Raw genomic sequence first — 13083 nt, 5'->3', positions numbered from 1 at the left:
CCGGGTCAAGGGTACGACTATCTTGGAGATGTTCTGAATGAATCTTTGGTAATAGCCTGCCAATCCCAGGAAACTCTGAATCTCAGATGGAGACTTTGGAACCTCTCATGTCATCATGGCCTCCATTTTGGTCGGGTCAACCAAAATACTGTTCTGGTTGACAAGGTGCCCAAGAAATTGCACCTCGCGTAACCAGAACTCACCCTTGGAGAAGTTGAAATACAAGCTCTCCCTCCTCAAGGTATCCAAAATCTCTCGTAAGTGCTTTTCATGCTGCTCCTTCCTCTTGAAGTAAACCAAGATATCATCAATGAAAACTATCACATACCGATCTAGCATCGGTCTACATACATAGTTCATGAGGTCCATGAATGCGGCAGGGGCATTGGTGAGCCTGAAGGGAATCACCACGAGCTCGTTGTGGCCATAGTGAGTCCGGAAAGCAGTCTTCTGTACATCCTCATCTTTGACCCTCATCTGATGGTACCATGAGCGTAAATCTATCTTGTAAAACCAAGATGCCCCCTGTAGCTGGTCGAAAAGATCATCAATCCTCGGGAGAGGGTAACGATTCTTCACTATTATCTTTTTTTAGCTCCAGTAATCTATACACATCCGGTGTGACCTGTTCTTCTTCTTCACAAACAGGATCGGGGCTCTCTAAGGTGAACTGATCGACCTAATGATTCCCTTGTCTAACAACTCCTGCAGTTGTGTAGACAACTCCTACATCTAAGGAGGAGCCAACCGATATGGTGCCTTGGCTATCGGAGCCGCACTAGGGACTAGTTCAATCCTGAACTCTAATTGCCTCTCTGGTGGTATCCAACGCAGCTCCACTGTGAATATGTCTGCGTACTCTCGTACCATTGGTACGTCACTCACAGTGGCCTTACCCGCCTCCCGGGTATCCATAACGTAGGCGACATACCATGTACAACCCTGCTGAAGGTAGCACCGAGCCCTCGCTGCGCGCATAAAGCTGATCCATGTTGTGGCCTCTTGCCCTGAATTACCAGCTCTCCCCCACTTGGGATCCTAACCAGTACCAACTGCTACCTACAGTCAATCACTGCCCCATTAGAGCTTAACTAGTCCATGCCTATAATAACCTTGTTCCCACGCAATGGAATGGGAACCAAGTCTACTAGGTAGCGCTCCTCATACAGCCTCAAAACACAATCTCTGAAAACCTCTGATGCTCGTACTAATCGAACTTCAGCAATATCGACCTCTAGAGGGCAATCCAACATGCCCGAAGACTCAGGGAACCTCTTGTTAAGTGCAAGAGAGACAAAAGATCGGGTAGCCCCTTAATCGAATAACACCAAGACTGGCATACCGTTCACATTGAACGATCCCATCACCACATAGGGTGCGACACACGTCTCCTCGGCGGTCAACTAGAAGGCTCGGCTCCTCACCACTGGAGCATCTATCTTGCCCTGTCGGGCATCCGTAATCTGCAGGGTCACTGGAGCTAGCGTCACCACTTGCGTTTCTGCTATCAATCTCGGGCAGTTGTCATTTTTATCGCCATTATGATTGCAATGAAAGCAAATCGGGTCTAATTTCTGAAAGGTGGGGGTAGGGGCAGTACAATCTCGACCTAAGTCCCCGGTCTTCTCGCACTTATAACAGCCCGACCCCCCAGTTCGGCAAACTCCTTCATGTGACCTGCTACATTTCCCACAGTGGCTCCAACCTTGCTGGACCTTCGACCTAGATTCGAGTCCCTTTGGTTTCTTCCCTAAAACCCAGTACTTGCTCAGTCTCCGCCTTCCTCTTCCTGATCTGCTCTATGTCAATCTCCCTCTCCCTCTCCCTCTCAATCATGTCATCCAATGTTGGACATACTAAGTAGCTGATATGTTTCAGAATGTCAGCTCCCAACATGTCATGGTAGCAGGTCTTCCACATACTAAGGCACCAATAAGGCCCTCTCCCTGAACTTGGCAGTAATCTCTGCCACCGACTCAATCGTCTACCTCATATCCATAAATTCCCTGGCCAGCTGCTGGAGCTCCACAGTCGGTGCAAACTCAGCCCTAAACATAGTCACAAAGTCAGACCAGGTCATAGCCTCAATGGTTGAGGCTCCCAAATAATCACCGACCACCTCCCACCAATCTCGAGCTTGGTCTCTCAAACAACCTGTCGCATACCGGACCTTCGATCCCTCTGGGCAGAAGCTCGTCAACTGAGTAGACTCAATGTCTAGAATCCACATCCTGGCGATGATGGGGGTCCTTCACCCTATAGAGGTATGGCACACCACATCCCTTAAAGTCCTTGAAGCAGAGTGTGCATGCCCCTGTCTGGCCAGACGCCATGTCGCTCCTGAACGCCCTGAGGTGATCCTTTATCAGCTCTATAATCCCTTCCTTGATTGACCCAAAAATAACCAGGGTTGACTCAAGGATGCCTCTCGTGATCTCAGACACGATGAACTCGCGTAGTCCCTCATCAGCTGGCTCGGAACCCGAATCCGAACTTGATCTTGACCCTGATCCCCATCCTCCTGCTCCGTGATGCGTAATCACCACCATCTTGAAACAAAATACATAAGTGTCAGGGTCATACATAATCTTGAGAGGTCTCACACACTCTACAAGTTCCCTGGTTCTATCCTGGCCCTTCTTGATTCGAGTACGGATCCTCTACTTTCGGTAGTATGGGTCCATACTACCTTCCACATCTATCCGTACTTTCCTCAAGGATTGTTTCTACTTCACCAAGTCCCTTCTACTACTACTGCACTTTGTGCTAATATCATCCTAGGCTTACCCATCGTCATTGTCTCATGTTCAACTCTTTCTGATCGAAGATGTGGTGCGGGCTTTTATGATCAGTGAAGATTGTGCACTTGGTTCCGTTGAGATAATGTCTCCATATTTTTAATGCGAAGACCACTGCTCCCAAATCTAGGTCGTGAGTTGTGTAATTGACTTCATGTGCCTTCAGCTGTCTCGAGGCATAAGCAATAACCTTTCCTCGTTGCATAAGCACACAACTTAAGCCCTAGTTGGATGCATCGCAGTAGACAACAAAAGTCCTCCGTCCCTTCGGGCAGAGACAGGATAGGTGCGCTGCATAGGGCTCGCTTTAATGTTTGGAATGCAGTGTCTTGATTTTCACTCCAACAAAAGGGTACACCTTTCAGAGTCAGAGTGGTTAAGGGTTTGGCAATCTGTAGAAATTCTGGATAAACCTGTGATAATAGCCAGTGAGGCCCAAGAATTGACGAATTTCTATGGGCGTCTTCGGTGCTAACCAGTTCTCTATCGCTTTGGTTTTGGACGGGTCCACATGTATGCCTTCCTGACTTACCATGTGACCCAGGAAGTTTACTTTTCGAATCCATAATTCACACTTGGTGAACTTAGCATATAGCCTCTCTGCCCGTAGAGTTTCCAACACTAATATCAAATGATGTTTGTGATCTCCCTCGCTTCTGTAATAGAAAAGTATATCATCGATGAACACGATAACAAACTTTTCCAGGAAAGGATGGAACAACCGATTCATCAGGTCCATGAATATTGTCGGTGCGTTGGTTAGACCGAAAGGAATTACTACAAACTCGTAGTGACCATAGCGAGTCTGGAACGTTGTTTTGGGAACATCACCCTCGTGGACTCATAGCTGATGGTACCCTGATCTTAGGTCTATTTTCGAAAAGTAGCTGGCTCCTTGAAGTTGATAGAAGAGGTCATCGATCTAGGGAAGAGGATAACAGTTTTTGACGGTGATCTTCTTCAATTCGCGGTAATCAATGCACATACAAAAAGATTCATCCTTCTTTTTCACAAATAAAATTAGGCCTCCCCACGGTGAGGAACTCGGTCTAATGAATCCTTTGTTAAGCAGCTTATTGAGCTGGCTGGATAACTCTTGCATTTCTATTGGCGCTAGGCGATATGGGGATTTAGCTACGGCGGTAGCTCCAGGGATTAAATCGATGCGAAACTCGACTTGGCGCTCAGGAGGAATTCCTGGAAGCTATTCGGGAAAGACATCAGGAAAGTTGCAAACTTCGGGAATTCTCTTGAATTCTTTAACCTCCTATTTCTCATTAACAACGTCGGCTAGGAATGCACGACACTCCTTTCGCAGAAGTTTTTAGGCTTTGATGCACAAAATAATGCAAAGGTTTGAACTCAGTTTATCACCATAGATCATAAGGGTTTTTCCAAAGAGGAGATTGAGACGGATGGACTTTTCGTAACAAAGGATATCAGCGCGATTAGGGCTCAACCAATCCATGTCGATGATGACATCGAAGCTCTTTATGGAAATCGGCATAAGATCGATCGGAAAGGAATGATCATTTAAGGGTACAACCGCGAAATATATTGTTAGTACTCTCTTTCTCACCGTTATCCATTTTGATGGTAAATGTTTCAATTAAAGATTTAGGTTTATGTTTGAGAAGATGCTTGAATGCATGACTGACAAAACTTTTCTCCACACCAGAATCAAAAAGAATGCATACATAAGAGTTTTCGAGGAGGAACATACCCGTGACAACGGTAGGGTCAGCAACTGCCTCCTCTTGTCCCATCGTTAGCACCCTCCCAGTGTTGTCAGTTGTTGCTTCCTTGAGGCAGTTTCTCTTGTAATGTCCGACCTCGCCACAGCTATAATAGGCTTGACCGACACCTGCTCCGGTTTCCTGATTGGTTGATTGAACCGGTTTCCTGCAGCTTCTTGCCATGTGGCCCTTTTTGCCACAGTTGCTGTAGAGCATTTCACGACATGGGCCAGGAATGCGATGATGGTAACTGCATTTGTTGCACCAAGGAAGAGTACTTGTATATCCGCTGGTAGGTTCTTGAGTTGCAGGAGGAGCAGCAGGAGTAGTGGCAACGTGGATTGCCACCGTATGTTGTTTCTTGGAAGGCTCCTGTGAAATTTAACCCTTTCGTTGCTTCTAGAACTTTCTCTTCTCGCCACTCCCTTTTGCTGGTTCGGGAGCGCCTGCCAATTTGTCAAGGTCAACGTCGTGATCTATGAGAGTCTACGCCATGCACTTGGCGCTATCAAAAGTGATTGGCCAGGAATCAAGACATTCCCTTGAGTTGGGGTGTCAATACCCAAATGTATCTCTCTATATTCTTTCTTTCCGGGGTGACCATTCCCGGGCAACGAAGTGCTAGGTCTTCAAACGTAGAAGTGTAGGCAGCAATGTCGAAACCCTTCATTTTTAGGTTCCAGAGTTTGTGTTCCAACTTCTGCATTTCGCCTCATGGGTAGTACTCAGCAAGCATGAGCTCCTTCAAGCTCTCCCAACCCATAGCATTTGCTACTGGTAGGGTTAGGGATTTGACCCGAATATTCCACCAGGTCAATGCTCTATTGGAAAAAGTGCAAGCGGCGAATTTCACCTTGTTAGCTTCAGAACAGGGACAAATTTCAAAGATAGACTTGATCTTCTCGAACCATCGAGTCAAAGTAATTACACCTCCAATTCCATCAAAAGATAAGGGCTTTGTATTCATGAAGTCCTTATAGGAGCACTCCTTCTGATGTCCTTGACCACCTTCGTGATTTTGGGAATGAATACCACTCCCGGAAGCACAAGAACCACCAGGATTTATTTGTGACAAAGCAGCAGTCACAACGGTAGTAACGGCTGCCTGGAACATTGCAGGGTTGAACTGAGGAGGTGGTGGTAGCGTTGGATCTGTGAGGAGTTGTTGTTCTTTTTGTTGGGTCTTTTCTTTGGAGCCATCTTGTTCTATATCAAGAAGAAGAAGATGATAAGTCCCTTTGACTTTAGAACCAAGAGATATGAAGCAAGACATATCTCTATATGATAGATAAAGTGTTCTACTAAGCGATAATAGGAAGGAGTTACTGAAGCAAGTAAACTATCATTAGGAAAGGATGAGTAGCAACACTAGGAATGAATTTCTACAATGTATTCGGCTCTGGCTAAAGTACTCCTATAGTATTTTATGATGAATGTTTGGTTCTATCGATTTCTTGTGATTGGAATACTTGGTGAGTTTTAGGCCTGTTGCAACACCACAGTCACTCCCAAGCACATATGGTCATGTCTCAAATGAATATAGTTGATTAGGCTATATTGACCCTAGACAAGATTACATAACTACCCAGGTTTAACCGCAGTGTCCAACATCCAAATATTTTTGTTTTGTTCTACTTATGATACTGTTTTTTATATGTAGGTATACTTGTATACTTCTTGTGAAAATACTTATATTTTAAAAGTATACTTTTAGTTCAGAGTGCTTCGGCCCCTTAGTGTTTATAGTTGTATACCATGTAAGGTTCGGTATACTTAGTTCACTATAAACAATAGCTCTGATACCAATCTTTTACACCCCCAAACCGTCAGAAATACAATGGTGGAAACGTCCGGGGGCGGGTGACGTCATACGTAGTATCACAACAATCGTATCATAACAATCAAAGTAAACACAACCATTACATTATGATATGAATATTTACATCAGTTTGAAAAAATAGTTTGTATACATCGATATAAACAAAAGATAAAGACGAGACTCCAAAATGCTCCGTCTTCTCCAAAAGTCGGTGAAGGTACCTGTGTATTGTTTCCCTGAGAATACAAGCGGATTTGAAAATGTATTAGCATAAAGCTGGTGAGTTCATAAGCATGTTTTTATATTGAAAACTAGTCACTGAATTTGTACAAATGGTTTCTTTTCATTATAATTCAAATGTCGTTTGTGTCGAAAATCATTGTTATCAAGTTATGAAATCTGTATGCATGCTTTCCAAGAAAATCTAATATTTTCTAACATGTTTGTTGATTTCTGTATGAAATGTATGTTCCTATTTGTAAACCCTGGCTACCACCAGTATGTAGTGCATGATCCGTATGAAATCCCTGGTTACTACCCGTATGTATAGTAGTTTTACTATTTAAAATAAAACCAAACGTTGTGTCCCTGTAATACCCTCCAGTAAGTAGATATGTAGTTTTATTAGTTAAAATAAAGCTATATATGAAAGATATCCCGTAAACAAATGTTAGTTTATACTTATTATGAGTCGTATAACCATACTAATATGACCGGTGACCTCCTTGACGTTTCTTCAGGCGTCGTACGATTTCAAAATTTGTCACCCCATGCATGACCGCCTAACTGTAGCTAATAGTTCAGGTGTGGGATTGTCGGTCCTGAATAGATCTATTCACAAATTTCACACTCTCCCTCTAGGAGACTCTGGTTATACTATCAGTGAGGATTTATTTGGTACCCCGAGGGGCATAAAGAAGATAAGTCTCATAATCCTGTATTAACTAGTTTACGTGTTGTTCGGTTGTTCTCGAGTTCGAAATCGTTCATAACGGTGTAGAGTATAAATCATTATACACAAAAAAGTTATTTAGCAAGATACTCTAGTTTTCTGTACGTAGTATTGGATAAACTAAATCCAACATAGTTTATATATTTGACTTTGCATGAAGTTTGAATCTGTAAGACTGGTAATAAAATCCCAAACTATACCCATTATTGTTTGAATGGTTTGTTACATTCACATATTGTTTTGAAAACTATGCATGATTAGAAAACGTCCCCTATGCTCCGCATATTACAAAAGGGATAAAGTATCTAATTGTTTGATAGAAAATCGTTGTAAATTGCATCACTTTTTAAGTTATGAAAACCTTTATGTGTGGCTTGTATCCCCCCCCCCCCCTGAAAACACGAAAAACTCGGAAAAAGTGTAGCGGTATGAACTCACAGGCAGTTGGATGAAGAGGATTGAACTGGACGATCCTTGAGTTGATGTATGTTTCCCTTAACAGAATCCTAATATCAAATAAATACATGTGTATTTAAATTAATGATTTCGTTAGATAAAGTGTTAGATAAACACTTGGTTTCGGTTAAGGAATGTTATCGGGAATTGGTTGGATCGAGGAAAACATGCTTTTTCCCACGAAAGAGTTGTTTACGGCTATAAAGGGAGTTTACGGCCGTGAACTGGGTTTGCGACCTAAAGGTGTACGGCCCAAGTGTTAGCGATCCATGGGTTTACGACCCATGGGTTTGCGGCCGTAAATACTTCGACGATAAATGTGATTTTCGGTGTTTTAGGGTCCTTTCTAGCCTCTTAGAATTATTCTAATCCTTGTGCAAAGCTCAAAGTAGGGTTTAAAGGCCAATATTCGACCTAAAATGGAGTTTACGGCCGTTGAAGGGTGTACGGCCGTACACATGGGTTTACGGCCATAAAACCATTTCGAGTTCATGATTTGGGTTGATTTTTAGGTGATAAACGAATGATTTCTAGTGGATATCAAGCATAAATGGAAGCTACTTACTGTATGAGGCTTGGAATGAGGTTTTTAGCCACCAAACACTAGTGTGTGTTCTTGGTGTTCTTGGTGAGAGAGAGTATCTAGCAAAGATGAAGTTTTATATGGAATGAAACATGGATTCATCACTAGAAAAGGGATTAAAACACAAGAAAGGTGAAGAATCACTTACATTCTTAAGGGTTCTTGATCAAACTCGAAATTATATATATATATATATATATATATAGAGAGAGAGAGAGAGTAGAGAGAGAAAGCTTCTTAGAGTGTGAAAAGGATGAAATGAAGGCCACTCATCCCTTATATAGGGGTGAGTTTGCGACCAGGGGTGGGGATCCACCTTGCACTGACAGCAAACAGAGTTTACGGCCATACACGAGTTTGCGGCCGTAAACTCGCCTTGGCCGTGAACTCGTCGTTTTTCGAGGGAATCGTGAGTTTCTCGCGCGACTTTTCGTTTTTCGACACGTATGTAATTATGAAAATAACCCTAGTTGATTTAATTAACCCAAGAAGTTGACGGAAAATTTGATTTAATAAAAAATTAAATTTTATTAACAGAAGTGGGTTACAATTACGGAATAAATTTCGGGTTGTCACATTATGTAAGTTATAATTTATGTTTAGAAAAGTTCGTCTGTTCCTACAGAAAATCCTATATTTCCTTCTTTGATAAAAGATAAGTAAAAAAAATGACTCTACAATCCTTTCTATGAGTACTAAATGGATACAAATTATGTAAAACTCAGAGTAAACAAGCAATCAATTGTGTGTATCTGCCCTAAGCCCACAACCAAACAAGGAACAAGGAATGAGGCGGATGACACAAATCCCATTGGTTGTTAGATCCTTATTGTATATAACCTTGGTGTATTCCCTTGGTACTCACGGAGTTAACTGTAATAGTTTCTTTATAATTTATGAGAAGATTCTGTAAGAAAACCTTTATTTATTATAATAAAATAGTAACCACAGTGGTTCCTTCTATAATCACTTAGTTTATAGTAGCTATATATAATCTAATATTGAACAGGTAGTTAAGTGTGTGAATCTGCCCTAAACCTACAACCAAACAAGGAACAGGGAATGAGGCGGAAGGCACACATCCAACTACCTATTGGATATTAATTATATATAAACTTTGATGGGTATTATAGAGTTAACTACCTAAGGTCCTTTAAAAAGGATGGTTTAATAAAATGGATTAAACCCTTTACTGGTAAGCTTCTAGTTTTGTGTATCCAAAGTTCTGATTTGAAAAGTATGTTATGTACTGGAAAACTATGCAGTGAATTAGTGTCCTATGACCTAACCCATACCCGGTACCCTTATGATGACTTAATGTATACGGAATATATATATATATATATATATATATATATATATATATATATATATATATATATATATATATATATATATAACTAATATAGAATGGATAATAGGCTGGGTGAATCTGCTCTAAGCTCACAACAAAACAAGGAATAGGAAATGAAGCATATAGCACACATCCTAATACCTATAAGATATTATTAATATATATCTCTTGATGTATACATTAAGGAATCATAAGGTTATCATTATGGTCCCTTTCTACTGAATGTACTAGACTCGACTGTTATGTTTGTCATTTTGAAAAGATGTAAGATTTTCCCTAGTTTATAACTATCTTGACTTGAAACTGGTTTGCATTAACTTTCAAGTGGAACTGTCACTTTATGAAAGTAATGAGAAAATATAAGTACTCAGTTGTCTTATCAATTGACACACTGAACGTACTAATTACGTTAAAACATATTTTTTTTAGTAAGGTCATAATGTGAAGGCTAGTTCCCATATTATACGCTCTCCCTGTCAAAAGATTCTGGGAACCAAACGCGACTTCAGTAAACGAGTTGCTAGGTCGTGTAACATCACACTAAGGTTATGTGATCATGTATACCCAATATACCTATCACCTTTTGTTTAGAACAATGCGTTAGTGATTCATTGGTATAATTAGATCCTGTAGTTGTCCCATACTATAGCACCTTATTATGTTTGTTGTGTTATAGTATCTTAGTATGTTCTCTCTGTTATTGTATATTGTATCTTCCTCCCTGTTTCTCTTTATTGTGTGCTCTCTTATGTTATCGTGTATACTATCTAGTATGTACTGAACCTCTAAACTATACCCCTTATAGTTTACTAATGTTTTACTTGAACTATTATTGAAAAGACTAATTTTACTAGTAAGTTATGCTTGTACTTTATAAATGGAGTTTTGTTAAACTAAAAGTAACATAACTTTAAAAGAGTTTTTGAAATGTTTTGATCACTCATAAAAGACATAAGTAATCTTTTTGAAAGTTTTTTAGTCAAAAATTTACATCATTATCAATTGTGTTCAACTTGTATTCCATCCCCCCCCACCCCTTAAAACATTTAAAACAATTAAAAGATTCATTACGGGGTATGAACTCACCTGATGTGGATGAATCAAACGAATACGAGTGTAAGGATGAGAAGCACCTCGAATGAATTCCCGAGACTTAACAAGTCCTAAATGACATATATTGACATAAATATAGGGTTTAGAGGTAACCAAAGGCAAGGAAACACCTCACGGGACTAGTAAACACTTGGAATGATGTGTTAAATCACATGTGATTGAACTAAGAGGAGTGTATGGCCAACATTAGGAGTTTACGGCGATGGGTTTATGGCTAAGGGAGTTTAAGGCCGTAAACTCATGGTCAAGAGTGCATAAGAGGGTGTTTGAGTGCCAAGGAGGCTTGAGGGACTATTGCACTTCGCAAGGATGAGTAAAACCAAGGTTTTGGAAAGTGTTGAGGTGTTTACGGACAGGGTGTAAACCCTATGGCTGTAAAATCTCCTAATGGTCTCTTTTTGGTTCTTAAAAGTAAAGAGTTTCAAGGGTTCAAATGTTCTAAGGGTTGGCAAGGGTCTAGAGGTGTTTAGGACTCAAAACATCACCCTTTTGAGGGCTTACAGCCAGGGTGTAAACCAAAGGCTGTAAACTCTCATTGATGTTGAGTTTTATGATGTTTAAAGGCTCTTAATCAAGTGTTATAACTAGATATTAAGTTAAGGAAAGAGTACTTACGGTATGGAGGCTTGAAATGGTTGATTTTGTCCAAGAACAATAGTGTGTGTTCTTGGTGTTCTCGGTGAAACTTGAAGATCTAACAAATTGAATGATTTCATGGATGGAATCATGGATTGATACTAGATAATGAGATGTATCAACAAATCAAGGAAAGAAAACTTACATTTTGATGAATCTAAGTTGAAATGTTGGATGATACTTGAGAGAGAATGGAGGAAAATCGGCCAAGGAAGGAAAGAATGGAAGAAATGGCCAAGACTTTTATATATAGGGGGAGTTTTCGGCCATGTTTGAGTTTATGGCCGTAAACTCCATATTTATGGTCGTAAACTCCACATGTTGGAGTTTAGGGCTTGAATCTTATACAGTGGCTTAGCAGATAAATCCCAACACTTATTCCTTAAGTGTACTATGCTCATAACACTCAAACATGCTCAAAATTGTGCTAAATGATAGCAGGAGTGACTCTGTCACTGATTTGAGTTAATTGACTGAGCTTTCAAAGCAAAAAAATTCAAGGTTGTCACAACATATCACATAACATCATAGCATACAAGCACATAATCATAACAGATAACGATATACCACATAATTATCACAAAGACAATTATCTCTAATATAACCCTTACTAGTGGGCCGATATTGGTGCCTTCGACCCACTTCTACTGGAAGGTAACTCACCTAAATGTCGTGCAGTAACTGAACTGTCCTCGATGCAGGAATCAACTCCTCTCAAACTCCTACATATAACAACCTTCCTTAATTACCATTTCATACTCTTACCCCTTTCCAGGGTTAAATCAGGTCCAAGTCAACATCTGGTAGACTCAACTTGCCGAGTTGGTCTACCGACTCGCCGAGTTCCATAATCCTCAAAGTTTTGGGGCTTCGATCCTATTCATCGAGTCTTTCAAGAACTCGTCAAGTTCTCCTTCATATAGAATCAGGATTTTCCATTTGAACTCGTCGAGTCCTTTCATGGACTCGTCAAGTTTATCTTCATCTTAATTGGGACAGTTGCTCTTAACATGTCGAGTTCATCCTTGAACTCGTCGAGTTCCATGATCTTCAACTCCATAAACGAGCCCATCTTGCTGATTCGTATGTGTGACTCTTTGAGTCCTTCAATGTCTAAATCCATACATCCGATTTTAGTCGGGCTTAACGCATCTAAAACGTATATCTGACCTCCTATGGTCGATATTACACATAAAGTTACAAACTTTACGTGCATGAAAGGTGTCATGAGCCAAAAACACCATTTCCAAATCTAAAATGAATTCTAAGCTAAAGGGAAGGGCTAAAGCATGATAAATTCGTAAACTTTATGGCTAAAGGAGCTAAAAGGGATCTGGATCTGAAGTTACAACTTCAAATCACACCCCATACTCCAAAAAGATTCACAAAATTACTAAAAGATGGTCTTAAACTCAAACATGGAGAGATCTAGAAATAAGGAAGTCAAGGAAGCATCTGTATACCTTAAAGGGGTTGGAAATGGAACTTGAACCGTGGATCTACTGCTTCCTTGAACCATCTAGCTCCTTCTTCTTCTTCCTCTAGCTTCAAGATCACACAAACACTCTCAAAAATGACTCACACACCCAACAAAGCTCAAGGGTCACTAGTTAGGGTTTTCTGGACTAATGGATAT

Source organism: Lactuca saligna, chromosome 9 (genome assembly GCF_052625555.1).
Source record: "Lactuca saligna cultivar CGN05327 chromosome 9, ASM5262555v1, whole genome shotgun sequence".
Lineage (NCBI taxonomy): Eukaryota > Viridiplantae > Streptophyta > Magnoliopsida > Asterales > Asteraceae > Lactuca > Lactuca saligna.
The sequence above is the reverse complement of the archived record's forward strand: the minus strand, read 5'-3'. Positions refer to the sequence as shown.